This window comes from Cebus imitator, unplaced genomic scaffold (genome assembly GCF_001604975.1).
Source record: "Cebus imitator isolate Cc_AM_T3 unplaced genomic scaffold, Cebus_imitator-1.0 Scaffold42, whole genome shotgun sequence".
In the NCBI taxonomy this organism is placed as follows: Eukaryota; Metazoa; Chordata; class Mammalia; order Primates; family Cebidae; genus Cebus; species Cebus imitator.
The window spans coordinates 419,940-447,108 of NW_016107357.1; the positions used below are offsets into that span (position 1 = coordinate 419,940).

General features: G+C 39.6%; 1 protein-coding gene across 6 annotated transcripts in view; it reads right to left on the minus strand.

Annotated features, from left to right (window-relative positions):
* Window positions 1-27,169, minus strand: part of ESRRG (estrogen related receptor gamma) — a 580,561-nt gene that overhangs the window by 416,034 nt on the left and 137,358 nt on the right. For 3 of the 6 annotated variants that reach the window (XM_017526299.2, XM_017526296.2, XM_037737697.1), the window contains exon 2: window positions 13,899-13,990. The exons of the other annotated variants lie outside the window; for them this stretch is intronic. The gene's annotated coding sequence lies outside the window, so the exon portion shown is untranslated. The remainder of the gene's footprint in view (window positions 1-13,898; window positions 13,991-27,169) is intronic. 6 annotated transcript variants of the gene reach the window in all.

The following is a 27,169-nucleotide window of genomic DNA, read 5'->3' on the forward strand; positions in this document are numbered from 1 at the left end:
GACCGGCCTGGCCAACATGGCAAAACCCCATCTCTACTTAAAATACAAAAATTAGGAGGCCTCGTTGTGTATTTCTGTAATCTCAGCTACTTGGGAGGCTGAGGCAGGAGACTCACTTGAACCTGGGAAGCAGAGGTTGCAGTGAGCCGAGATCAGGCCATTGCACTCCAGCCTCGGTCACAGAGCTAGGCTTTGTCTCCAAAAAACACCTCAGTGGGTCTGCAGTTCACAGTTCATGATCTCACCAGAAGAAAACAATCTGAGCGAGCTTGAGGAAAAGACCACGCGAACAACTCCACAGTCCTCGGACAACCCTGAAAGTCAGTACACGGCTGCAGGCAAAAAGCTGGGATGGATGGACCAGTGTTTCCCAGACTTGCCCGACCCAAAGAATTTCCTCGGGCACTTATTAGAACACGGATGCCAGCCCCTGCCCTGGAGTCGCTGCTTCCACAGGTGTGCACACACCTGGGAAACACCAGATCCAATGAATTTGGCCAGGTTCTCTAAAGGACACACCACACTCTCATAGCTGAGTAAAACCTTAAGTCCGGAGCCAAAGAACCTGAGGAGACAGAGGACTTGTTCCCTGGCCTGTTCTGCAGGAATAGGTGCTTCAGCTCATCCACTTTCCCTCCCAGGAAAACAGAACATCCGTGGGAAAAAAAACCCACTCCTGTTAGGCTCCTGTGGCTCTTACACATGAAATGTGAATCCATAGAGTCCAAAGACCAAATGGTTTGGCAATGTTTATTTGGCAAAGGAGCGAAGGGGAAAGAGTTATGTTTAGTTTTAAAATTTTATTTTTCAATAAAAAATAATAGGAGAGAAACTAGACATTTAAAACTCAGGAAAATGAACCAGTTACTTTTTTTTTTTTTTTTTTTTTTTTTCTCTATTGCCCAGGATGGAGTGCAGTGGTTGGCTGCAGATCTTGGCTCACTGCAACCTCTGCCTCCCAGGTTCAAGCGATTTTTTTTTTTTTTTTTTTTTTTTGGTCTGAGAGGGACACTGCACTTGCAGCAATAGAGATACAAAAAAAAAATGTATAATGTTTCACGTAATGCTGAGGACAGTCGCTCAAGATGTTGAAAGAAGCATATAATATTTCCCCTGGGGGATCTGAAGGTAGCAGTGTAGGTGACAAAAAAGCCTGGAGGATTAAGGTAGAGAAGGAAGCTTTCATCTGGTCAGATGAGCAGCTGGAGTGTAGGGTGGAATGCTGAATGCTGAATGCAGCACGCTGTCACTAAGTGAGCTCTCCCTGCACGAAGAATAGCCCAACAGAGCCCCAATTACTATATTTCATGGACACTCTGTCTCACTGGAATACAACTTGTTAGGGGATTCCTGTCTAGAGAGAAATTCTCAAATAAACTTTTATTAAAGACTAGATGCTTAGAAATGGCAACTGCTTCTTTTTAATTCCAAAAGCATTCCGAACCATAACTCAATAGTTCTGCCATCTGATAACTGAGTAAAATCTAATGCTGTTCCTGAAATTTTATAGACACTCCTCTCTTTCTAAGTACATGAATAGTGTATATATACTCTTCAAAGGCTCGATTTTTCTCTTTTGTAGCAAAATGGCAAGAGCCTATGGGAGTGCAGTGCCTGGGGCAATGTTCCTTTTTGCTTAGAAACGACCCGCTAATCACCTGCAAGTTATAACAGACTACAAGGGAGGCAGCCTGAAGACGGCCCCTCACCACCCTGAAGGGCAAGGGTTAAGTAGAAACAAAGAGAGGGAGGCTTTCTTGGCCTGAGGGAGCTCTGCAAAGTGACCAGTGAGAATCTCCCCAAGGATGGATCCAAGGGGCTGAGGAGCAGCAGTTAAAGATCAGAGGCAACTTGAAATGGGCCAACGTGCTGAGCTTCTGAAGTAGAAAGAAAAAAGATAATCCTTCCAAAAAGCTTACACAATCTTAGGACCAGCCATATCTTGGAAAGTGACTTGCTCTGCCTTTCGGCTGAGAGGTTGAGCTTGATGGCACACCATGGGCCCCTCTCTGCAGGCCTGGAAATTTCCTTCAGGAGTATGGCACTCTTTACTCCAAGGCAGGACTGGTGCCATACTGGATGCTGGCACTGAGGGACGGGGTTCCTGGATCATGAAAGACAGCACTAGCTTCACACGGGATATGAGGAAATCTGGCTATTCCTACTGGTGTACTTTAACCCAAGAGAACTTAGAGCAGACAATTCAAAGGGCATTAAAGGCTTAGAAAACTGTAGCTAAGAAGTTGTTAAGGGAAAAGAGTTTAATCCAGTTCCAATCTTTAACTGCAAAAGAATTCAGGTACGTGAGGGATTTTCATGGGGTGAGTTTTAGTAATTCTTTTCTAGTTACTGAAAAGACAAGGAGAAGAAAAGGGCCCAAAATAGTCTAGTTAAAAAGAAGAAAATCTTGAACATGAAGGATTGGAAGCTAATGGTGACCGTGGAATCTCTTTCTACGTATTGTTGTTAATTATAGAATAGATATGCATCAATCTTGTGCTGAGGGCTCTTCCTGCATAAAATTTGGAGAAAGGCTTTGAATTGATTGGCTCTTCCTTCACCAGTGAATTTCTCCCCTGTAAAATATCTGTGGCCAAACTCCCATTTAGCCTCTACTTTTTCTCACCTCTTTTCTCCAGTGTCTCCTCTGAGAGGATGTCTCACTTTTTCCTTTCCCTTCTAGCCATCCCACTTTTCCATTTCAATAACAAGGTAAGGTTAAAAAAAAATGGAGCATCTCTCAACCCCACTTCTCAGGATTTACTATCGTTAGAAATTCACAACATCCATCTTCATTGCCTTCTTCACATCAAGACTGCCATCACCTGATGGGAACATTTCCTTTTCCTCCTGTCACAGCCTCCATGTTCGTGGACATTTTTGATGACTTTCCCAAGCACATCGATGATTCTTCAGTCTGCCCTTTCTTCCCCTGATCAAATTCTCCAGGTACATGCCACTGACCATCTCCCAGGTTACTAAATCACGTGGAGGATTATGTATTTTAGGATTTAAAACAATAGTCTCTGATGGAAACAATTCAAATGTTCATCAACAAACGAATGGAAAAACAAAATGTGGTATCTACACATAGTGAAATATTATGCAGCCTTGAAAAGAGTAGGATTCTGATACATGCTACAACGAGGATGAACCTCGAAGACACTTCACTGAGTGAAATAAGTCAGACACACAAGGACAAACATTATCTGATTTTACTTATTTAAGGCACCCAGAGTAGTCACATTCATAGAGACAGAAAGAATGTGGATGCCAGGGACAGGTGGGGAGTAGAAATAGGAGTTATTGAATAGCTATAGGGTTTTAATTTGAGATGAGGAAAAAGGTCTAGAGATGGATAATGCACAACAGGAATGTACTTAATGCCACTGAACTGTATATACACTTAGAAATGGCTAAAATCATCAATTTTCTTACCACAATAAAAAAATATACTGGGGGAAAAAAAGAAACCACCAGTCTCCCAAATCTGAATGTGAACGTTCAAGTCACAACTGATTGTTTCAGAAGACACTTGTCAGGCTCTGCTAACAATTATTGGTAAGAGTTTGTCACTCAAATTCATTCCTTCCTCCCTCCCTCCCTCCCTTCCCTTCCCTTAAGAAATATTTATTGTACAACTGCTCTGTGACAAGTACAATAAAGATGAAACTCAATAGAATTCACAACCCAGAAGAGAAGGGGACCATCAAAAAGGAAACGCATCTCCCATCAAATTTTAAACATAGGAAATGAATGCTTGGAAACATATAACAATGACATGACCCAGTGGGTGTGAGGAGCGGAGCTGGGAGAAGGAGTGCTTGGAAGAAATGTTTTTAAGCTGAGATCTGGAATTTGAATAAGAGTTGGGCAGAAAAACAAGGAGTACATAGAAGGACATTCCAGACAGAGAGTATGGTATTTGAAATGAGAAAGAATGCAAGGCTAGTGTATTACAGGTGATTTGGCTTCGCGGGAGTTTAGGAAAGCAGAGAAGCACGTGATCAGGCCTGAAAGGTGGGCAGAGAGTGGACCACAGGGGGCCTAGGAGATGGCATGAAGTCTTTTAGACTGTTTGGCCTAAACGTCAAATGAGAATATTGGACCAGACCCCCAAGGTCTCTTCCTACTTTATGATGCTATTCAACTATAAAAAGCTATGTCAGTGATCCCTTTCCAAGCACAACTGCCGTACCAGTCCTGCGATCATCCTCCCCATGTTCTCACAGAAACTGTACCTGATTTCCGGCCACCAGGAAACCCCCTAACACCTATACTGTATCACTCTTACCTTACCTAAGTTATTAGTCACCACCTGATTTCATTGGACATCCTTCCTCTCTGAGTCCCAGAGAGACCCCCTTGCCGCTGTCCTCACCTCCTGGACATACTGCCAAGTTTATTATGCAATCTGCCTTTCTGACTCAGATCCCCTTCCAAGAGCCTTTCTCTGACTCACTTCTCCCTTTTCTCACACATCCTTCTTTTTCTTTTCTCTTTCATCTTTAATCTCCCTTCTAACCTCTTTCCTTCTGCTTCAGATATTCTGTCTCTTCTATATCCACATTGCTTTTTGGTTCTCAAGTGCAAAGGCAGAGGTGAACATGGCTCATTACCAATTTGTTCTATTTAACTTCAACTTCAACTTCAACACCATAAATACCAGGTGATCCATTTATTCATCCCATGAGCATTCCCCGGCTCACTTCCTTCTGAGGTTTATTTAGAGTTATTCTCTCCTCAAGCTTCATCCCTCGATTCTCAGAGTGACTTTACATTCTATTTATTCTGTGAGTGTCCTCTCTGCCCTTGCCTCTGCTGTCCATGGGTCTGTTTCTAGAGATGAGTTTAGTTTTCTAGTCCTCGTCAGGGTAGATGAGACTTCACTGTGTTAAAGACCTGGAAGCTGCAAAGAAGTATAATACATAGTTCTTGTCCTTCCAGAAATTTCGATCTAGTTAAGGACCTGTAGAAATATAGCACTATAATACATTGCTGTTGTAGCATGAGTCTTAAATGGTACTGACATACACTTCAACATCCAGATTTCTTCTAGCTCAAGATGTCAGGAAAGTCTGCAGGAAGGAAGTAACATTGAAGTTGAGCCTTGAAAGATAAATGGGATTCCAGTTAGCTTGTCAAAGGGGTATGGAGGAGGTCCCAAAAAGAAGGAACTGCAGACGGGACGCACTGTCTGTGGAACACACAAGGTTCCACAATGATTAAGCTCTTTAAAGTGAAGAAACTAGAAGTAGGTGATGGGAAAATGCTGCGGAGAGCTAAACTGCCCAACCAGCACAGATCTCACCAGAGATCATGGGAATTCATGTGATTTTAGTGAGGAAAGCTGGCATGTTAAGGGACATTATTCTGGTGTGGCTGATGTGAGGCTTGGAAGTTGAGAGGCTAATGGCCAACTTCAGTTAGGGGGCACCTGTCACTGACTGGTCCCAAAGCAACCAGGAGAAGGCACGTGCATATTAAAGACGACATTCATGTTTCTCCTGTTTCTCTTATGAGGACCCTTGTCCCTTGTCCATCCCTGATCACTTTGGGGGAAGGTATTCCTTACCCTTATTGACTTATTATTTCATTTTTCTAATCCCATCTTCAGAGTTTTGTCTTCAGCTTAAAATACCTTCTGTGGTCTATTCTTTGTGTAAAATAAGAGAAATTCAGGAAAATAATTCTCCCTATGAAAAACGTTTTCCCTTGACCCACCCTGAGAGACTGGTCCTTCCCTATTCTGGAAAATGGACTGTCTTTCCAAAGTTTTCCAGCTCCCTGGCTTGCTCTTTCCCTCCTCTGGAAATTCTCTCACCCCTGCTGCCTTGGCCTGAGAGGTTTAATCTGGGATGTTGCCCTCAGGAGAACCAGCCATACCCCACCCTCCCAGCCACTCAACTGGCCCAGGTGCCCTCCCAGCCACCCAACTGGCACAGGTGCCCTCCCAGCCACCCAACTGGCCCAGGTGCCCTCCTCAGGGTTCTCCTGGCACTCTCAGCACCCTTGGTTACAGCACTGACCAAACAAAGCAGAAATCCCTGCGCTCTGCAGTCGTCTCCCTGACTCATCTATGAGCTGTGGGAAGCAGGGATCATATTGAAACGACATACAAAATATTTAGAATAAAAAAATTATTTTTCTTTTAGGGGAGACTAATTAAGACAGAAAATTGATAAACTACCAAAAAAAACCACAAAATAAATATAATTTGACTTCTTCTCTTCATAAGAGACAATACAAACCAAAATTAAAAGGTAAAAATAAGGCCAGGAGTAGTGGCTCATGCCTGTAATTCCAGCACTTTGGGAGGCCAAGCCAGGCAGATCACAAGGTCAGGAGTTTGAAACCAGCCTGACCAACATGGTGAAAACTGGTCTCTATTAAAATACAAAAATCAGCCAGGCTTGGTGCCGTGCACCTGTAATCCCAGCTACTCAGGAGGCTGAGGCAGGAGATTGCTTGAGCCCAGGAGATGGAGGTTGCAGTGAGCCAAGATTGTGCCACTGTACTCCAGCCTGGGAGACAGAGTGAAACTCTGCCTTGTGGGGGGAATAAAAGGTAAAAATAAAATAAGGAAACATTTTTATAACACATTTAAGAAAAAGAGGTTAATATTGTTAGTATAAAAGAAGTTTCTACAGAGAAGGAAAATAAGAAAGATTTCAATAGAAAAAAATTGGCAAGGCAGTAAATCCAGAAGATACAAAGGACCAATAAAACTATAAAAAATGCTCAGCTTCATTAATAATTTTAAAATTGCAAATTGAAGTAAGATACTACTTCTCAATAATAAATTGACAAAAAGTAAAGTCTGTTAGAACCATGGGTAACTAGGAATTGGATCCTCACACAATGTTGGTAGATGTGTGTCTGTGTTTTTGTTTTTGTTTTTTCAGAGACAATGTCTCTCTTGCTGTGTTGCTGAGGCTGAGGTACAGTGGTGTGATCGTGGCTCACTGAAGCCTCGAATTCCTGAATTCCTGAGCTCAAGTGGTCCTCCTGCTTCCGTTTCCTGAGCACCTAGGGATACAGGTGCATGCCACCAAACCTGGCTTTTTTTTTTTTTTTTTTTTTTTTGGTAGAAGAAAGGGTCTTGCTACATTGTGCAGCCTGGTATCAAACTCCTGGCTTCAAGCAATTCTCCCACTTTGGCCTCCCCAAGTGCTAGGATTACAGACATGAGCCATCATGTCCAGCCAATTTACATAATTGTTTTAGATCCACAGACAATTTCTTATAAAACTGAAAATATAGATACACTTTGGCTTAGCAATCCTACTCTAGATAGCTATCCTACAGAAATAAGACCACAAGAATTAAAAAATGTCCTGCTTTCAAGTCACAGCTATTTTACTTGGCCAAAGCTTTTATCTTCTCTGTAACTCAATTCCCCCATCTTTGAAATGGGATAATGGCAACTATCTTATAGAGCTATTTCCAGGATTAAATGATTTATTATATTTAAAGCACTTAACAAGTGTGGAACATATAGAAAATATTACAGAAGTTGTTATTCTTATTTTCCAAATTTTCTATATTGAATATATATGCCAATTATAATAAAAAAGTATTTAAAGAAAGACAACGACTCTCAATCGTTTCTGAATGAATTGAAGATAAACCACTGGCCTAACTTAATGAGATGGAACCATTTTCCTAATGTAGCCGTGTCTTCTCACAGTTTTTCATTTAGGCTTTCCAATTTTCTAGCCCCACCTCTACTCCCACCCCATGCTTGCCTGGTAAATTTCAAGAACTGGCTCTCAAATGAAAAAAAAAATTTGGGGAACTGCCAATTTCTGTGGTGTAAATACTCCCTCCATGGCTGATTGGAACTACCAACATGACATGGTGAGCATGGAGCTGATGAGGAGATGCAGAGCAGTGCAGTGTTCTAGACTACTTCCATACCCCGAGAACACGGATAAGGCCAAAATGTGGTGAAGAAGAATAATTGGAAAGTGATTAATTTGGAGTATTTATTACTTTTGGTTTTTATATATTGATTTATTATATGTTCATATTATTCAGTTTTTAAGAAAATTAAATTATAACTGGATCACAAAATTCCTAGAAATTTTACAATTGACTCTCTTGGTAAGAACAGGTTCCGGTGTATCACTGAACTCTCTGCTTCAAGCACTCTGCACTCTTATTCCTCAATTGCATTCTCTCTTGAACTCCAGCTTTGCCTCCCCCCGGTCTGCTCCCCCTCCTTCCCTCCACTGACCCCTGGCCTATTGACTCTGCAATATCTTCTTGCAGGATGTGAGCACCCCACTGGCCCTTCCCTTACAATTCTATTAGCAATTTGGGATAATATTATACATTTAGCAGCTCAGTATGTGTATTTTATTATCCTTATTACTGATTATTTTATATATCATCCTTTCTCTCAACTCCAAATTAGATTCTATTGCTGTATTAGTCTGTTTTCGCACTGCTGATAAAGACATCAGCAGTGGGAAAACAGACTAATACACCAATACCAGAGGCCAGGCATAGTGACTCACCCCTGTAATCCCAGCACTTTGGGAGGCCGAGGTGGATGAATCACCGAAGGTCAGGAGTTCGAGACCAGCCTGGCCAACATGGCAAAACCCCGTCTCTACTAAAAATACAAAAATTAGCCAGGCTTGGTGATAGGCACTTATAATTCCAGCTACTTGGGAGGCTGAAGCAGGAAAATTCCTTGAACTCAGGATGTGGAGGTTGTAATGAGCCAAGATTGCTCCACTTCACTCCAGCCTGGGAGACGGAATGAGACTCCTCTGTCTCAAAAAAAAAAAAAAAAAATAGAAAAAAAGAAACAAACAAAAAACCATACCCGAGCCTAGATAATTTATGAAGATAAAGGTTTAATGGACTCACAATTGCACATGGCTGGAGTGGCCTCATAATCATGGCAGAAGGCAAAAGGCATGTCTTACATGGTAGCAGAAAAGCCAGAATGAGAGCAAAGAAAAAGGAGTTTCCACCTATAAAGCCATCAGATCTCGTGACACTTACTCACCAACATGAGAACAGTATGGAGGAAACCACCCCTATGATTCAATTATCTCCCACACAGTCCCTCTCACAACACATGGAAATTATGGGAGCTACGAATCAAGATGAGATTTGGGTGGGGACACAGCCAAACCATATCAATTGTTTTTTTAAAAAGAGGCTGTCTACTGAGAGAAAGGGCTGAGAGAGTGCATATGTGTGACTCTTTTGGTATTTCACCTCCAATGTCCACTTCACTTAGGTTAGAAAACCATGATTTTATACATTATAAGTCTTAGCACAATGATGCATGGTATGTAGTAAGTACTCAGTAATTACTTGTAAACTGAAGCTTTAAGATATTTTAATAGAAAAGCAAAAACTCTATTAACTAGTAATTAACTAAAAACATAGACTCCTGGTCAATGTAGGTACAATAACAGGAAAAATTAAACTGCTTTTCCTACTCTCACATTCAACACAGAACACTTTCACGTTCAGAGGTGTGAGCTTGCTTTTGCTTTCCCACACAACAGTTCTCCAGTGTCACCAACTGGGTGTCCTACAGTTTAACTCAATTCTGACACTCCTACCTGGAAATAGCATCAGATCCCACAGGTGAAGGGCTTGGTCCCACAAAACTTCCCCCAACTTCAGACATCAGCTGAAAGTTGTAGGCTACCTACAACTGCTGTTTGATTTGACTACAAATTGGAGCTTTCCATAACCCTCTTCTCTGGTTTGATTAATTTGCTATAGCAGCTCACAGAACTCACAGAAACACTTGCTTTTACTGGTTTATTATATTTATAAAGGATATTATAAAGAATACAGATGAATAGCCAGCCAGATAAAGAGGTGCTGCATCGGGCAAGGTATGTGGGAAGGGGCACAGGGCTTCCAAGCCCTTTCCAGGCACATCACCTTTCCAAAACCTCCCCATGTCCAGCAGCCCAGAAGCTCTCTGAACCCCGTAGTTTAGGGATTTTTTATTTTTTATTTTTTATTTTTTGAGATGGAAGCTTGCTCTGTTATCCAGGCTGGAGTGCAGTGGTATGATCTCAGCTCACTGCAACTTCTGCCTCACAGGTTTAAGCAATTCTCCTGCCTTAGCCTCATGAGTAGCTGGAATTACAGGCACACGCCACCATGCCCAGCTAATTTTTATATTTTTAGTAGAGATGGGGTTTCACCATGTTGGCCAGGTTGGTCTTGAACTCCTGACCTCGTGATCTGCCCACCTTGGCCTCCCAAAGTGCTGGGATTACAGGCTTGAGCCACCATACCCAGCCCAGTTTAGGGAGTTTTATAGAGGCTTAATCCTGCAGGCATTGTCGATTATTAACTCAATTTTCAGCTTCTCTCCCCTTCCTGGAGGATGAGGGGTGTGATTGAAAGTTCCAAGCTTCTAATCATGGCTTGGTTTTTCTGGTGACCAGAACCCATTCGGGAGCCCTCCAAAAGTCACCTTATTAGAGCAAAAGACACTTCTGTCAAACAGGAAATTCCAGGGGATAAAGAGCTCTGTAGTCAGGAATGTGAAGGTCGGGGGTGTTGGGGGGGGGGGGCGGCAGAGAACAAATATATATTTCTTACTATAAATCACAACCTCATAGTAGATGTTTGCCTGCTTATAGCATGTGTCCAAGAAACAACACTAAGGTTGTGGTAGTTGTACTGAGGTATAATCATGAGAAAACAAGTTAGCATGTCAGTATCGTTCTTATAAAAGAAATGAAATAAATGCCTTTTATGAAGGATCTGATTCACAAGCACAGTACCATTAAGAAGATAAAGTGGTTGATGACTATTAATGTGAAAATGACCACCATTTGGATGTTCCTGCTGTCACATTCTTAGAGAATTTGGGGATGGGTAAATGTGCACAAGTATAAATATATATGGCTAGACCACATACTTACTGTAAAACAATCTTAAACTCCAAGTATGATTGCTATGAACAAACTTCATTAAAAATAGTATTTAGAGACCAAATTGTTTTACTCCTCCTTACTTTGAAATAACATTACAATTAACTTTTCTCTCATGGACCTTGAGAAAAAAAAGAAGATGACGGCGATAAACAGCAAGAGAGAGCTAATGGCCTTCACATCCCCCATGTAAATTTTGGCTTATACTAAAGCACCCAAGGACAAGCATCAGCAGTAAATCATATAACCTACATTTCAGAATCAAAATTGCCTCACTGCATCCTTTCTGAAATCAGAGGAGAAATTTTAGATTGTTATTTGCTCAAACCTATTTGCATTCCCTGGGCACATACCCAGTGGCAGGACTTCGCCGAGAGGCATTCTCAAGCCATCCTGAGACATCCACCCTGCAGGTTAGCCACACTTGTAAGCTCAAGAACTGTATGAGTGGGTTTTTCCCTTTTAATTGGTACTTATCTTTGCCCTCAAGAAAGAAAGATGTTTTCAAATACTCTGTGTAGTAACAAAAAAGAAAAAAAAACTAAAATTTTTTTGTTCCACTTAGCCAGCCATAAGCTTTCCGTTAACTCTCAGTCATAAATAAATAGAATTGACAAAGACATTAAAGATGGAAACAATAAAAATAGTCAGGAAGTACAGAAAAAAAAAGATTGCCATGATATTCTGTCTCGTCTTGCCAAAAAGGTATTAAAGTACCAATGATATAAAAATAGACTTGAACAATTTTTTCTAAAGGAAAGGGGGGTAGCTACTCCCAGAATATATCAGATGGGTGTCCTAAGGTTTTATTGATTAGTTGATAAGTTTGCCGGTGAATGATTAGTCAATTAGTCAGAAAGGTTTGAATTAGTTACTAGAGCTCTGCCTCCCAGGAATAAATGTGGGGAGTATTCTCTCTTCCACCCTCTGTGACAGATGATATCTGTTTTCTCCTGTGAGTTTGAATTTAAGAGCCACTGAAGCTCAGCAACAGTATATTCTGGCTCAAATGAGCTGGAAATTGCGTTCAATTTGAATTTCAAAAATGGAGGGGAGGAATGGGGGAAAAAAAAAAACCTCAGCACCCATCAAGTCTCTACACTCTTCAACTACTTCCTGCTGCTTAGCTGCATTCCGCCAGGCTGGGGACCTGAAACCCAGGATGTGTTGCAGGGGAAAGAGCATCGCTGGATTCCTGCCCAGTCTGAGTTTAAAAATAAACTTTTTATAGTCAGGATCAAAGCAAACCTCACTTTTACACACATGCATAATGCAGAATGTGACCCACCAAAGAAACAGATTTACCTTTTCCAAACTGAAATTGGCCTGCTTTATTATTTTTTTTCTTTACATACTCTGGAGGTGATAAAGGTAAAGGTGTTTTTCTTGAGAAACTCTGGAAAAGCAAATACTTTTCTAAATAATTCCTCTTCAGCTCACTTAAGACCCTCATTCCTTGTGGCTGGATGTCCCACCTTCACCTGCTTCATGTTACAAAGCAGATGTGTTCTTGAAAAGTTGAGTATATGGCTATTGATTTTCTAAATCAAATCATACTTTAAATGCTCTAAGAGAGTTGGTTATTTAAAGGAATCTTGTGATAAATTATATTTTAAAGCCAAGCTATTTTTAGTGCACAAATCATTGCCCCTTCCTGCAATGGCATGGTAAGCATGAATTTGAAGCATATCCAAGTTTTCTGAAAGCAGGGCACACCTGTAGTCCATAAGAAGTAGATGTAAGTATCACCAATATTTAAAATTAAACTGATGTTATGCAAAACAACAGATGATATCCCGAAATCATGTAACTGAACGATCTGGGGCCAGAACTGCATTTTATGATAGTTCGAGCTGAAGGAGCAGAGAGAATCCCAAATTCATTCCAATGGACTCAAACATGAAAACCTATTCTCCCGCTGACTAAATTATTCTCAATTTGCAAATTAAGCAACCTGGGTGCCACAAAAAAGGTAATTCAACTTCCAAAGTGCCATTTTCCTCACTGAAGCGGGAACCTGCTGAATGCTGTTCAAAAATATGCCTCATTCCAGAGGGTTCAGTAGCAGGCATCACTGAAAGGCATCATCTGCAGTGAGTGCACACGGATTCCTGCACACCTACTCTGTGCTGGCCTCTGCTACGGGAACTCAGAGTCAACTAATAAATCAGAGATCCTGCATTAGAAGAGGCAGTGGCTCTTCATCCTCCCTGAGTTACAAACCCGCGTGAGACTACGGTGAATGCCCACTCGCCACCAAAAGAATCCTTCCATGCTGTGATCGTTGTATGACAGTCATTACAAGTACAACAGAGTTCATGGATCCAAGTGAAGCACCTGGGTCTCGGAGGTTAATTGACTAACTGACGGTAACCTGGGAACGTTATTATTATATAACTGTCCTTCAAAAATGGAGTGAAGTAGACAGATATCCCTGGAAAAATAAACGGGTATTCAATTGGAATCTAATGGATACCAAAAACTCTTAGTAAGCTCACAGAAGGTAGAATTAGAAAGAGAAGGATCCCTATCTTAAACACAAGACAGGACGTAAAGAAGAGTAATATTTTACTTCTTAGGCATCAGTGAAAGACAAGAATTAAGAAATAGTCTGACTTTGACAACCGCAGCTTACGAGTCAATATAGCGAATCAATAGAAACAAGGGCAAAACCTTTCCAAAGCACCCACATGATCACTGCAACATACACTCAGTGAAGTCCAATCTGCCAGAATATCCTACTCACACACACACAAAAACACTTTAAAAGCATTAAAAACGATGTTTTTACATTTTAAAAGGCAAAATGCGGAAAACATTTTTCCTTACTATGAAATACTTGCCAGCCCCACAATGGCAGTCAAAGATGTCAAGGGGCCACTTAACCCTCTAATGTGTATCATGTGGCATTATGTTATGTAGATTTTAAAAGAACATTAATATCTCCTAATCTTGTAGGGAGCAGCTTACCTTTCAAACTGCGACAATGTTAGCGTAGGATTTTTTCCTTACATCTTCATAATTTAATATTGTTTCATTGATGAACCAGTAAATTGTCAGCTCTATTCATTTATGTGACGTGAGCAAGGATCCAACCCAAAAAAGGAAAAAAAAAAAAAAAAAGTAAGGTCAATTTTCTTGGCCGCTGCATTTAATAAAATCTCCCAGGCAATAGAGTTAAGCACACATTAATAGCTATGACTTAGTATGCTCTGCCTTTAGCAAGTCTTTGATTTTCCTATATATATATACTCAGGGCTGCATTAACACTCCAACGAAGGTACAGTCCTCATTTCTTAAGATTTCCTCCTTTTCAACTTTATCAGATTTATTAATCTCCTGCTACTCTCTTATTTATAGCAAATGCTCTGGTTAGGGTTTCAAAACGTTTTCCATTATAACACCCATATATAACTTACGGAAAAAAAATTCTTCCAAGACCAAGGGACATTCTACTTGTTTCATATTAGTCTCAAAATAGATGCATTTCTCCAAATATGAAGGCTGTGTGTCCTATTTCTCTGATATTCAGGAAAAAACACAAGAGGGCGGGTAGAGAAGCCCAAGTTTTCTAAGTGGAAAAACTTAAAGCTTCTATTTTAAGTAAACTGCACAGTGGGTTTTCACTAAACATACACTAATGATGTTTTAGGTAGATGTCTCTTAAATGAAGCTACTGGGTTGAGTCTCATGAAGTTGCTTTTACTCTATCTAATTTTGACCTACAAAAATGCCAATTCCATATGATTTAACTTTATACTTCTCATATCTTTACTCATATATAAAAATACCGTTCAGAGCAACAAAGCAATCCCCTGGATATCCGGGGAAATTCTGTCCTCAACTTGCAGCTCAGCCGGTGAGAAGGGAGAAGTTTGCGACCAACAGGAGGCTGGAATGCCCTTGACAATTTGTTTGGTGCAAGCTCTGGTAGAATTTATTAAGTAAAAGATTTGGAGAAAATAATTATTCAGGTGGCACCAGGCCACTTTGCCGCACATCCCTTGAGGCATAAATGTGGTAACTGTAGACTTTGGGGAGTGAACATTTCAAAGAGATGCCTGTATTTCATTAGAAGACCCTCATTGGGACCTCTAAATCTATCCACCAAAGACACCCTTCAGACTCATAGATTTCCCACTCTCTTTCAAGAATGATGTTAAAAGTAAAATGCTGACAAATAAATTAGATTGAGCTTTCAATCCCAACTTGCCCCTACACCCAGCAACTGGAATCATGCGTTGGTAATTTGCTGTAATGCTAAAGAGAAACTATTTGAATACTAGAAAACAAAGGGATCATTTTAAAATAATTTCTTGCATCAAGTGAGCTGAAGATCAACTAAGACAAGAGACCAAGGAGGTTTTTGGGGCAGGTAGGAATTTGACAGGGTCCAGGATCAAGAAAGGTGGGTGCTTTACAGAAAGAAATAGAATGGTATTTAGAGCATACTCATGAGAGAGACAGGAGGTAAGATGACTTGAATGTGAGAATCCCACCCTATTTATTTTCTAGGACTGTGAACATAAGAAACTGTCAAAAAGCTGTAATTTACATAAGTATAAAGAAACACTATGAAAGAACCCACCCAAAAGACACTAGAGGGTAAGACACCTAAAAAGACCTAACTTAGATTGTTACTTTTTAAAAAAAGAAAGCACAGGACTCAGGAGGTATAAAAACAGGGCTTGAATCAAGAAAAATCCTTCAGGTGCTGATTTCAACAGTTATGTGGCTGCTTTCTGTGTAACATTGCTAATGCTTACAGACAGTGTGGCCATAGATTTCAAGTTAACATTTAAACTCTATAACTTGTCATACTCCATCTCTGAAATCACTGAAAATTTGAAATAATGTTAATATTATAACAATAATTTTAGGTACCAGTCTCCTTTTGATCCCACACAAACAGCTATCTCTAACCAGAGGCATTCAACTCAGGAGGTTCAGAGTTTGTAGGCAAGAAAAGATGGTGGGGCATTGGAAGGACATGTGGAATCAGTTCCTGTTACCCTTATGATTTCCTCTTATTACAAAATGCAGTATACATTTCCTTAGATAAATCTTGTTTAAATGGTGACAGCCAATCCAGGTGAAAGATTTCTTATTCAATACTATTGGTAATTCACTAAAAATTGGGAGGAAAAATGGTTGTAAACGGCCTTTAGAAGTACAGTAATAATATGATGGAGAAGCTTTTTGTGGGTAACCCAGGAAATGCACTACGATTTATCTCTGTTTTCCCTTGTCTACAAATATTCTAAATTCCAAACAATCAGTTTTATTTTATTTTCAGTTTTAGATTCAGGGGTGCATGTACAGGTTTCTCACACGAGTATATTGCGTGATGCTGAGATTTGGGCTTCTACTTATCCCATCACCCAAACAGTGAACATAGTACCTGACAGGAAGTTTTTCAGCCCTTGATCTTCTTCCTCCCTCCCCTCTTTTGAAGTCCTAGTGTCTAGTGCTCTCATCTTTGTCTGTGTCTATCCAATGTTTAGCTCTCACTTATAAATAAGAACATGTAATATTTGGTTTTGTGTTTCTGTGTCAATTCACTTATGATAATGGCCTCCAGCTGCATCCACGTTGCTGCAAAGGACATGGTTTTATTCTTTTTTATGGCTGCATAGTATTCCATCTTCTATATGTACCACATTTCTTTATCCAAACCACAACTGACGTGCACCTAGGTTGATTCCATGTCTTTGCTATTGTGAATAGTGCTGTGGTATACACTTGAGGGCAGGTGTCTTTTTGGTAGAATAATTTCTTTTCCTTTGGGTATATATCCAGTAATGGGATTGCTAAGTTGAATGGTAGTTCTGTTTTTAGTTATTTGAGAAATCTCCAAACTGCTTTTTACAGAGGCTGAACTAATTTACATTCCCACAAATAGTTAGAAATGTTCCCTTTTCTCTACAACCTCACCAACATTTGTTATTTTTTCACTTTTTAGTAACAGTCACTCTTACTGGTGTAAGATGGTATCTCGCTGAGGTTTTGACTTGCGTTTCTCTGATGATTAGTGATGCTGAGCATTTTTTCATATGTTTGTTGGCCACTTGCACGTCTTCTTTTGAGACATATCTGTTTACGTCCTTAGCCCAGTTTTAAACTTTTTTTTTCTTGTTGAATTGTTCAAGTTTCCTGTAGATTCTGGACATTAGCTCTTTGTAGGATGCATAGTTTACAAATATTTTCTCCCATTCTTTAGGTTGGGTTGTCTTTCTTTTGATAGTTTATTTTGCTGTGCAGGAGCTCATTAGTTTAATTAGGTCCCAGTTGTCAATTTTTGTTTCTGAACAACCAGTTTTAAAATGTAGACTGAGACAGAACTCACAACTGTTTTGTAAGCTGATGACTGCCTATCCTATACCCAATTAATTACTACAATTGGGCATATAAACTTACTACAAAAAAATTTCCAGTATTAAGAACTATCAGGTGCAGTTGCCTGGATTTTACATTGCATTATTCTTAGGGGGCACCTTTCACATGTATTACAACGTGAACGGTCAGCATCACCATGGATGTGTAATATGGGATAGGGAGAGAAGTCTCTGGATTCCCTTTTCTAGCCCAGAGAATATTTTTAAAACAAATATAGATAACTAAATTACCAGTGTCCCTTCACTCACAAAGTCATTGACCCCAAGGCAATAAGACTTACATCATCCCTACCATCACCAGCAGCTGCCTCTGCATTGTTGCAGGAAACTTCTCAGAAGGGGAATGACCTCTCTAAATACATAGGAAGAAAGATATGTTCTTCAGGTCTCAAACAGGTTCTAAGAATAGATATTCCAATTACAGAAGAAGCCACTTAGTACATGATATTCCAGAAACATGGTAGCATTACAGTGGAACCCGACCATACACCCAGCTGTCCTTGGGGAAAAACACATTTTGAATTTCAAAACCTTAGAAATATGTCTTATTGGGAGGGGTTACCTGTAATCTACTTACTACACGCAGATACAAAAGCCTGATCAGCATATACTCTCAAACAGTGAATGGATAGCCGAAATAAAGATTTTTAAAAGGGGAAACACACATAGTTCCTTTAATTATTCTGAGTATAATCTTAGTGTACAGCCAGGAAAAAGATAAACAGAAGAAATTCCTCAGCTTTCTAGATCCCTTACCATATGTTATTCATGTGGGTCTAAATAGGTTTGATTATCTGAAGTTTTTTTTTTTTTTTTCAGGATTTCAATAAAGGCAATCAGGCAGGATTATCTTGGGCAGGCACAGGATATACAAGCAAGTTACTGGATGCTGGGGAGATGTGGGACAAAGACAACTTCAGCTCCCCCCGGCAGGAAACTTGCTCTATTAAGAGATAAACTGTCATGACATAATCTATATCATGCATCTTTTAAAACGAAAAGTGCCTCAAAGATTATGAAATAGTTTTGAGAGTGGAAAATAATCCATCAATTTAAATACAGCTTTTTCAGTGATGGGTACCATATAAGGCTCCCCCCAGTTAAACTGAGGTCAAACTTAGAATTCCAGATTTAGATCTCCCAGTATTTGCCACTCTATATTTAGTCTTCACAAATTCAATAGTATTGGCTACTTTCTGATGCAAACGCTGATGGAGGAAGCTTTTCTGTGAGGACAAAGTATTTTTAAAATAAGAGATTTCTTTATTAAGTTGGCCAAGATCCTTGATTCTAGCATTTTGCCAATTATTTTCCTTCCACTTTAACCCTGGAAACATTAAAAGTTAGTAAGGAAAAGGGAAGGGAAAGAAATAAGAGAAGAAGATATAAATGAAAGACTAAGAGAAAAGAAAAATCATGGGGAAAAAAAAGGAAGGTTAATAAAGAAGGAGCACATGGCCTCCATTCACTCAAACTCAGAATACCATTAATGCACCCAATATCAAATGCAGTACAAGTTCTTCTTGGTTTATCATCCCCTTCCCTGGAGAATGCAAGACGGCTATTGTTGATGAAGATCTTGGAGATAATCCACCCCATTTTACCAGTAAGGAAAGGGAAGCCCTATAAGGCCAAGTGACTCACAAAGTGATGACTAGAAGCCAGAATCACCATAGACCAGTCTAATGTTCTACCAACTATATCTGCTTGGAAGTGGTAATGGCTTTTCCAAGACTTAGACAACCACTAATGGCAGCAAGAGTGAGGTAAAATGGAGATGCTCTTCTCTCTTTGGGGGGAAAACAGAGCTGATCAGCTCACAGTACTAGGACCTACAGGAAGAGTTGGGCAAGGCTGCAGCTGACCCAGCTTCCAGGGTAATCTGACCATGGCAGAACAGCACACTGCGAATTTAGAGGGACAAGCTCTAAGCCCAGTTTTCTCATAGTTCCAACAAACTGTCTCCAATGGTCATTGTGACATAACATGTCTGATGATTAACTAAAAGCTCTTCATTAGATCAGTCAGCTTATCATTAACAGCTCCCCCTATCTTTAATAGAGTAAATAGGACAATGTGAAATAAATGAGAGATAGCAAGAATTAGATAAAGCCTAAACCCAAATGAAAGAACCCTCTGTTCTCAACCAAGGAAGCAAAGAAACAAAAGGGGAGGGAAAAGTGGGTTTTGTTAAAGATGAGAAGACGGAGTGCTGAGGAGGGAAATGTGGGGAGGAAGGAGGCGTTTGCTCAATCAGTACCTATTTTCAGAATTTCCTTCAAGCTGGCTTGAACTGAGAGCCATCAATTATTTAAAAGATGTAACATGATGCTTCCTTTGTTGAGGCAAATCTGCAAGCAGACCCCGAGAGAAAATAAAAAATGAATTAGGCAGAATTTATTAGTGCGCTTGAAGAAAACAAAGATTTAGCTATTGGAACTGACTGTTTTAGAAATGGTTCAATTTTGTCTCCTAAAATCCACAAGCCTTTCTTCCCTCTCTCTGTACCTATTTATTTATTATTTTCTACAGTAGATCGCACAAACAGGAGAATGAATCATTTCCCAAACTTCTCCTTTCTTTTCAGATTCAGCTTGATGTACTGTCTTCATTTAAATTACAAATACACTAATCTGAAACACTGTTTACCAAGTAGCATTTTAAATGAAAGATACAAGAAATTGCATCGCTCACATTTAAAAAATGACTTTAGACTCTGGACCTCATAAAAAACAGCCGACAGTGTTCTCTGCCTTGGCTGCTGTATTTCAGTCCAGTGAATGAAATTCAATTAGTGGGCTTTGTACTTAGAACATTATGATTCTGATGGTTGGTCTGATCAAAACTGGTGTGCCAAGCCTCAGTTCTATTTTTTTGGCAGACCACAGCTAAGGAAAAATTCAATAGCGAAGGTTGGCAGGAGAAAAGTTAGTTTCAGAGGAGCTTACTTTTCACCAACAGAAGAAAATATGGGAGAAGAGAGCTGCTCCCTGGAACAGTTCGTTATTTACTAAATGAATGAATTAACTTTTTGAGAAACCTCAGTACCTGAGTCTGTCATTACCAGTTTTAGTACTTTCCAAAAATAGCAATTGGCATAAAGTAAACCAGTACTAACTAGAACCAATAAATCACAGATTTCATTCATCTTTAGGTTTTGATCAGCCTCAGCTTGTGTTCCAAATGAATCATAGAGAGACCACTGTCTTCATGATGCTATCAGAACCCTCCCAAGTAGAACAAAGCAATGAGCACCTCATGGGAAATGCCAAGCTCTTTAGAGTGAAGACTTAAGGTAATCATCAGTTCGAGAGGTGCTGTATCTTTAACACTTCTGAAATCAAACCCGCACACAGCAAAAGCAACTGGATGCAGCATAGGCCCTCACATGTCTTGACCAGCTATCTGGACCACTACACCATGATCGAGAAACACCACACCCACATCTGCATGGACCAAACAAAATAGTAAGAGCAAATCAAACTGATCATTATATGGCTTGATTCTTCGGCCAGCAAAAGCTGACAAGTAATAGTGAAAATTTCCAAAGGATATATAGCCATTGGTCTATTAGTATCGATTAATTAGCCAATTAAGATTTGAGCATCCATTTAAATTTTAGCATTGTTTTCTTAAAACACAGACCACCCCCATATCCATCCATTCATTCATCCATCCATCCTTCCTTTCTTCCTTCTTTTCTCTTCTTCTCTTTCTCTTTCTCTTTCTTAGAGAATCTCACTCTGTCACCCTAGCTGAAGTGCAGTGATATGATCTCAGACCACTGGGTTCAAGTGATTCTCCTGCCTCAGCCTCTCAAGTAGCGAAATTACAGGCGCCTACCACCATGCCCAGCTAATTTTGTATTTTTAGTAGAGATGGTGTTTCACCAAGTTGCCAGGCTGGTCTTGAACTCCTGACCTCAAGTGATCTGCCCGCCTTGGCCTCCCAAAATGCTGGGATTATAGGCATGAGCCACTGCGCTCAGCCTGATTTTTTTTGCTTCTCTCACAGGGAATGACACCACCATCCAACTACTTTTATAATCAAAAACAGAGGAATCATCCTTAGCATCTTTTTTTTTTCATCACCATTATCCATTTCATCTCCAAGATTTTCCCTCTTCTTGGAAAAAGATTACAGGAACAATCACATGAAATGCCAAGAAAAAAATGTAAATATATATATCCCAGAAGTGGCAACTGTCTTCTTGGTACACTCATTGGAAAGCTGTGCTAGGTACTTTACATATTGCCTGAGCGTGACCCAGGATTTAAGCCAGATGAGTAGCCTGGACTCACTGTGCCCTTGGTGCTATTTTTCTCTGACTCAAAATTCTATGCCCACATTTGTTGTTGATACAAATATATCATATCAATAGTTTTTTCAGATGATAAAGAGATTCATTCTAAAATGAATCTTTCCTGTATCAAATACCAAAGGCAAAACGCATGCTTACTTCCTTCCCATAAATGGGCTTCCTCAGATGTACTTTTTTTCAGAATTAGTAAAATGGTAAGCTAGAGTGGCTTATTCTTAGCTTTCTAGAGCTAAAGCTGTGCGTGACTATTTACACCAAGGATATTAGCAAACAATACAAATCAGGTGAGGTGGTTTTATTCCCCCCTGGGAGAGCCAGTTACCAGCACGTCACTAAAAAGGATTTTGCTTTCATTGTTTTCTTCTTAGCAAATAGAAAGATCCATACTGTCCTGCATCAACTCCCATTTTTTTCTTCCCTTCCTTTCGCCATGGAAACTAACCAGCTATCTACCAAACTGGTTTCCTCTTGCTCCTTGACACATAGCTAGCCATTTTCCAGCCACTCTTGCACTTATGTAAGGCCATGAGATGAGTTTTCCTCCATGGAAAGAGAGTACAAGTGACAGGAGCCCCCCCATACTTGGTCCATAAAAACCCTCCCGCTCACTGTATCCCACATGGTCTCCTTTTCTGCAGATGACAGATATAGGAAACTGTGGACGCTGTGTATTGAGGTCAGAGAGCCACAAGATAGGAGGAGCTCGGCCTTGAAATCATCACTTGAAAGAGACCCCAATCAGCAACACCCATTAGAAACTTTTTGTGAAGGAAAAATTAACTTTTATTATGTTTGAAACATCAAATATTTGGGAGTTGGTTAGATACCCCAACCACCACTGCTGTAACTAAGCACTTTTCCCCTCTTCTTTCAACAGTTCCTCCCACCAGCTACTGTGATAAATCTGGAGATGAGAAATGGTCAAGATTAGGAAGAAAGAAATAGGGGATCTGGCCAGGCACAGTGGCTCATGCCTATAATCCCAGCACTTTGGGAGGCGGAGGAGGGCGGATCACTGGTGGTGTGTGCCTGTAGTCCCAGCTACTCAGGAGGCTGAGGCAGGAGAATCACTTGAACCTGGGAGGCAGAGGTTGCAGTGAGCTGACATCGCGCTACTGCACTCCAGCCTGGGCAACGGAGCGAGATTCCATCAAAAAAAAAAAAAAAAAAGAGGGAAAGAAAGTAAACGGAAATAGGGGACCTAATAGATATTGTTTTCTCACCTAGAGTTTTTATTTCACTGTAGAGTTTTTGGTTCTGAGTGCTAGGGCAATTCATTTAGAAAGTCATCAGCTAGAACTGTGTTATTTCCATATACTTGCTGGACGGCGTGCAGCTTATTCTTTTTCCCTACGGTGATGTCACCTCAATGAAATGTTCCAATTTAGAATCATTTCCACGTTAGAAATATATGAAGAATCCAATCCATATGCCCTACGACTTGTCAAGGAAATTAACTATAAAGACAGTATTGATATTATACAATTAAAATAAGAGCTCTTAACATATTTAATTTCCCCCTGACCTGACTTTCTTCAGTCATTATGGACAAAAAGTATGAATTCATTATTTGCAAATAGCCCAGATTGTTTAATGTATTCTAAAAGAAACTAAGACACCCCCTTGCAGGCATGCCACGCACACGCACACGCACACACACACACACACACACACACAGGCACACATGTTTCTCTCTCTATCGAGGGCAAAAATAATAAAGAAGGTAAAGATAAGAAACATTCTAAGTTGTTAACAATGTAGACTTAGTGTAGTAGAACTACAAACATGTTTTTAGTCCATACGTTGTATCTTTCTATAATACTCAAAGCGGAAAAATGAAGGGAAAGGAGGAGGAAGGGTGGCGGGGTGGGAGGCAGGAAAGTAAGGAAACAAAAAAACTGGCTTAACCTTTCCAGATTCTCTACTATATATAGTGTCATGTACCCCCTCTCCCCCATAAACTGGTATGAGGAATGTATTTGGGGGTATTTGGGATTGTTGTGTTCTCAAAAATTTAACAATCATGGCTCTGAGGCTTAATCACTTGTATGTGTTACAAAACCAGATGGTTCAAGTGGGTGTTTGTTTACAAGCTCTTTGCATAAGGTTTTTAGCTGTTTTTTAGACCAAAGCTGAATATTTCCACTAAGAAATAAGGCACTGAGGAATTAATGGAAAACCACTGGATTTCATAGGTCCCCGTGTTTCCTGCTTCCACTCTGACACCATTTGGTGTACTTTTTCAAGGATCTATTTAGGGCTCCCAAAACAAGAACATAAGCCTAGAGCACTTTGAGTTCTAGTTTATGGGACTCCAGCATAATTTGGGAGGAAGAGGCCTCTCCCCTGGGCTCAGCATTGTTCTGGGTGCTGTCAGTGAATCAACTGGGAAAGAAGAAAGCGCTCTGCCTTTCCAACACCTTCACCATGCTGAACTTATTCTGTTTCCTGTTTGAACTGGCTTCTCCCACTGAGTTGTTTTGACCAGTCATATCCATCTCCAGCTCCCTCCTTCTGGATTTAGATGAAAGGAGAGAGAAAACTTTACTGGCGATTCCCCTGTTCTTTGTTTCCTGTACATTAACCACATGGCTACTATCTGCAAACATGCAAAGGCACAGGTTTATTTACCGCAAAATAAGTGAAATAATGTTGAAGGTTTCTTAAGGGAGAATAAAAGGGTTCATCAAGGCACCAACTTTTATGACTTTGAAAAGATGAGCATGTGTTTCTGGTTTTCTGGATGAGAACCTCACCCCTCTCCTAGCACACTGTCCACTCTGTATTTGACCTTCTTTCAACAGAAAGAGAGGCAGTCAATGCTTGCTTCTCTTCATTTTTAACAAGATTAATCATGTCCATCACAGTTAGCACGCATACTATTAATGTCTGAGATCATAAGTATTACCTAAACTGGTCTCTTTCCCGTCACCACCTAATCAGTTCAAAAATTTACAATATTTAATATTTGAGGTGAGAAAGGCAAGGACAGTACATGAATATCTCGACATTTTTGTGAGCTTGTCTCTGTCATCTTCTAAAACAAATGAACAAGAAATTATAAACTAACTGAAAATGTGTTTCATCATTATCATTTGAGTCTTCTCTTTTACTAGTTCGGGGAGGGGAAAGAAATGAGCTTTCCTAACTTCTTTTTTTTTTTTTTTTTTTTGAGACAGAGTCTCACTCTGTCACCCAGGCTGGAGTGTAGTTGTGCCATGTTGGCTCACTGCAACCTCTACATCCTGGGTTCTGGCCATCTCCAGCCTTAGCCTCCCAAGTAACTGGGATTACGGACATGTGCCACCACGCCCAGCTAATTTTTGTATTTTTAGTAGAGAAAGGGTTTCACCATGTTGGGCAAGGCTAGTCTCAAACTCCTGACCTCTGGTGATTCACCCACCTTGGCTTCCAAAAGTGCTGGGATTATAGGCATGAATCACTGAACCCAGCCCTCACTTCTTTTGAATTACTTCACCAAAATGAGGTATTATTTGACTGCATTTCCAAGGTAAGAATGTGCTTCATTTACTATTAATTTTGTCTAGAGAGCAACATGGTTTCTGGCCTATAATCAGTGTTTCATAATTGTATGTTGAATGAGCTACTAGATAGGACTATCTTCCAATTCTAACAAACTCAAAACTTAATATATGTCATTAGACTTTACAATGTAATGTAGGAACACCTAGATAAATTAGCACATTCATGATTTATGTGACTGTTTTGCCTCTTATTCTGAAGGTAACTTTTAAGAAAGAGCTTTTTCATTGTTTATAACTTTTAATAAAGGAAAGTATATCTGGTGGAATTCAAAAGACTTGAAACACTGCCTAGGTTGTCAACAAAAGAAATCAAGCTTAGAAAATAGTTGTCTGTGGAAACAGCATTGACTATATAGTAGTAAACTCTCAATTAAAACTTATTAAATGAATTCATAAATAATAACCAGCTTCATATCAAGGTAAAGATCTAGGCTGAGTGCAAAAGGTTAAACAGAAACTCAGTTCCTGATTTGCTGACTATCCTATATTCTATTTATTTGTCCATTATTATGGGCAATGATTATTCTATTTATGACATAGACCATTTTACACAATTACTGAAGATGTTCAAAAACTCTTCCAGAAATTCATATTAGTTGTATCCCTATTCTGAAAGCACATTTCTCTTATTTTTTAAAAAATATGTGGAGTATCCACCTAATCATAGGTGTCATATACAGAACTTTCATGAGGCATTGAACATGAAATTTAGTTTAAAATTAGTGGTCACATGAAATAAGCATGTTTAAAACCAAGAAGTAATATCATCTAATCACAATCCTCTATCAAACACTGGGAAAAGCTGTAATGGTCTCAGCACACGGAGAACTCCTTCTCTGCAGATCAAAGGAGAGTGGAAAACACCAGCAGTAGCCATGAAATATCACTTGTATCCACTATTTATGTTTTATGTCCTGTCAACAGCAGAATGTTCATTTAGCATCAGACACAAGTTATTCAGGGACTTAGATGATGCAGCAAGTGTCAATACTGATGTTACTATTTACAGCCCAATAAACTATACTTTGAACAATATTAGTAACGTAAAGCCTAGGTAGCACTCCTAGTATTAATGCCTTAATACAGATATATTGCTATAAGCATAGTTTACAGCATGGAACATAAACACAAATCCAGTGATACTAATAAATCATTTTCTTGACTGCTTAAAAACGTACTGCCAAAATGGGCTTTATGCTTTACACAATGGAGCAGAAGGCAGTGATATATATTTAAATTTTCCATTTTTAAGCTGTCACTCAAAAACTTTCATACTTTTTTTAGCTTATTGATCTTACGGGCTTGTGATAAGACTTCAACTGCTTGGTTGGGCTGTTTTTAGCTTCTGCTTCTTATTAAAAGAGCTAAATCAGGAATCACAAAATGCTACTAATTTAGCACTTCCCAACAGAAATGAAGACTAAAAACAGCACCAAAATAGTGTAACCCTCATGTTTTATTGCCCTAGAATCCCAGATTTAACTACTATAGAGCATAATAATGGGTATAATGGAACTATTTATCATTATATATGTGTATGTGTATGTGTATGTGTGTGTGTGTGTGTGTGTGTATATATATACACACACACACACACAGAGCAAAAAATACAAGCTTGTATTAAATATACTAAAATGATTGTGACAGGATTCTGACTCTTGTTAAGTATTTTGCACAAGAAAATACACACAGAGATACACATGCTATATATACATGTTTGTGTGTGTGTGTGTATAATATATATTAAAGATTCTACAGTTCTATTTCCCACTTGTTCTTTAATTGACAAAGAAACATACATCCTTAATTCCTTAATGTTTTAACCACTTCTTACCTTCAATTTACACCCAACCATCTAAATATCCTCAGTAGAACAGCTGGAGTAATTGGCTACATCTAATCAACCAACTTGTGTAAACGCTCTCCACCCCACACCCTGCCAATACTCCCACTTGTTTTTGAGTGGCAAATTATATACCA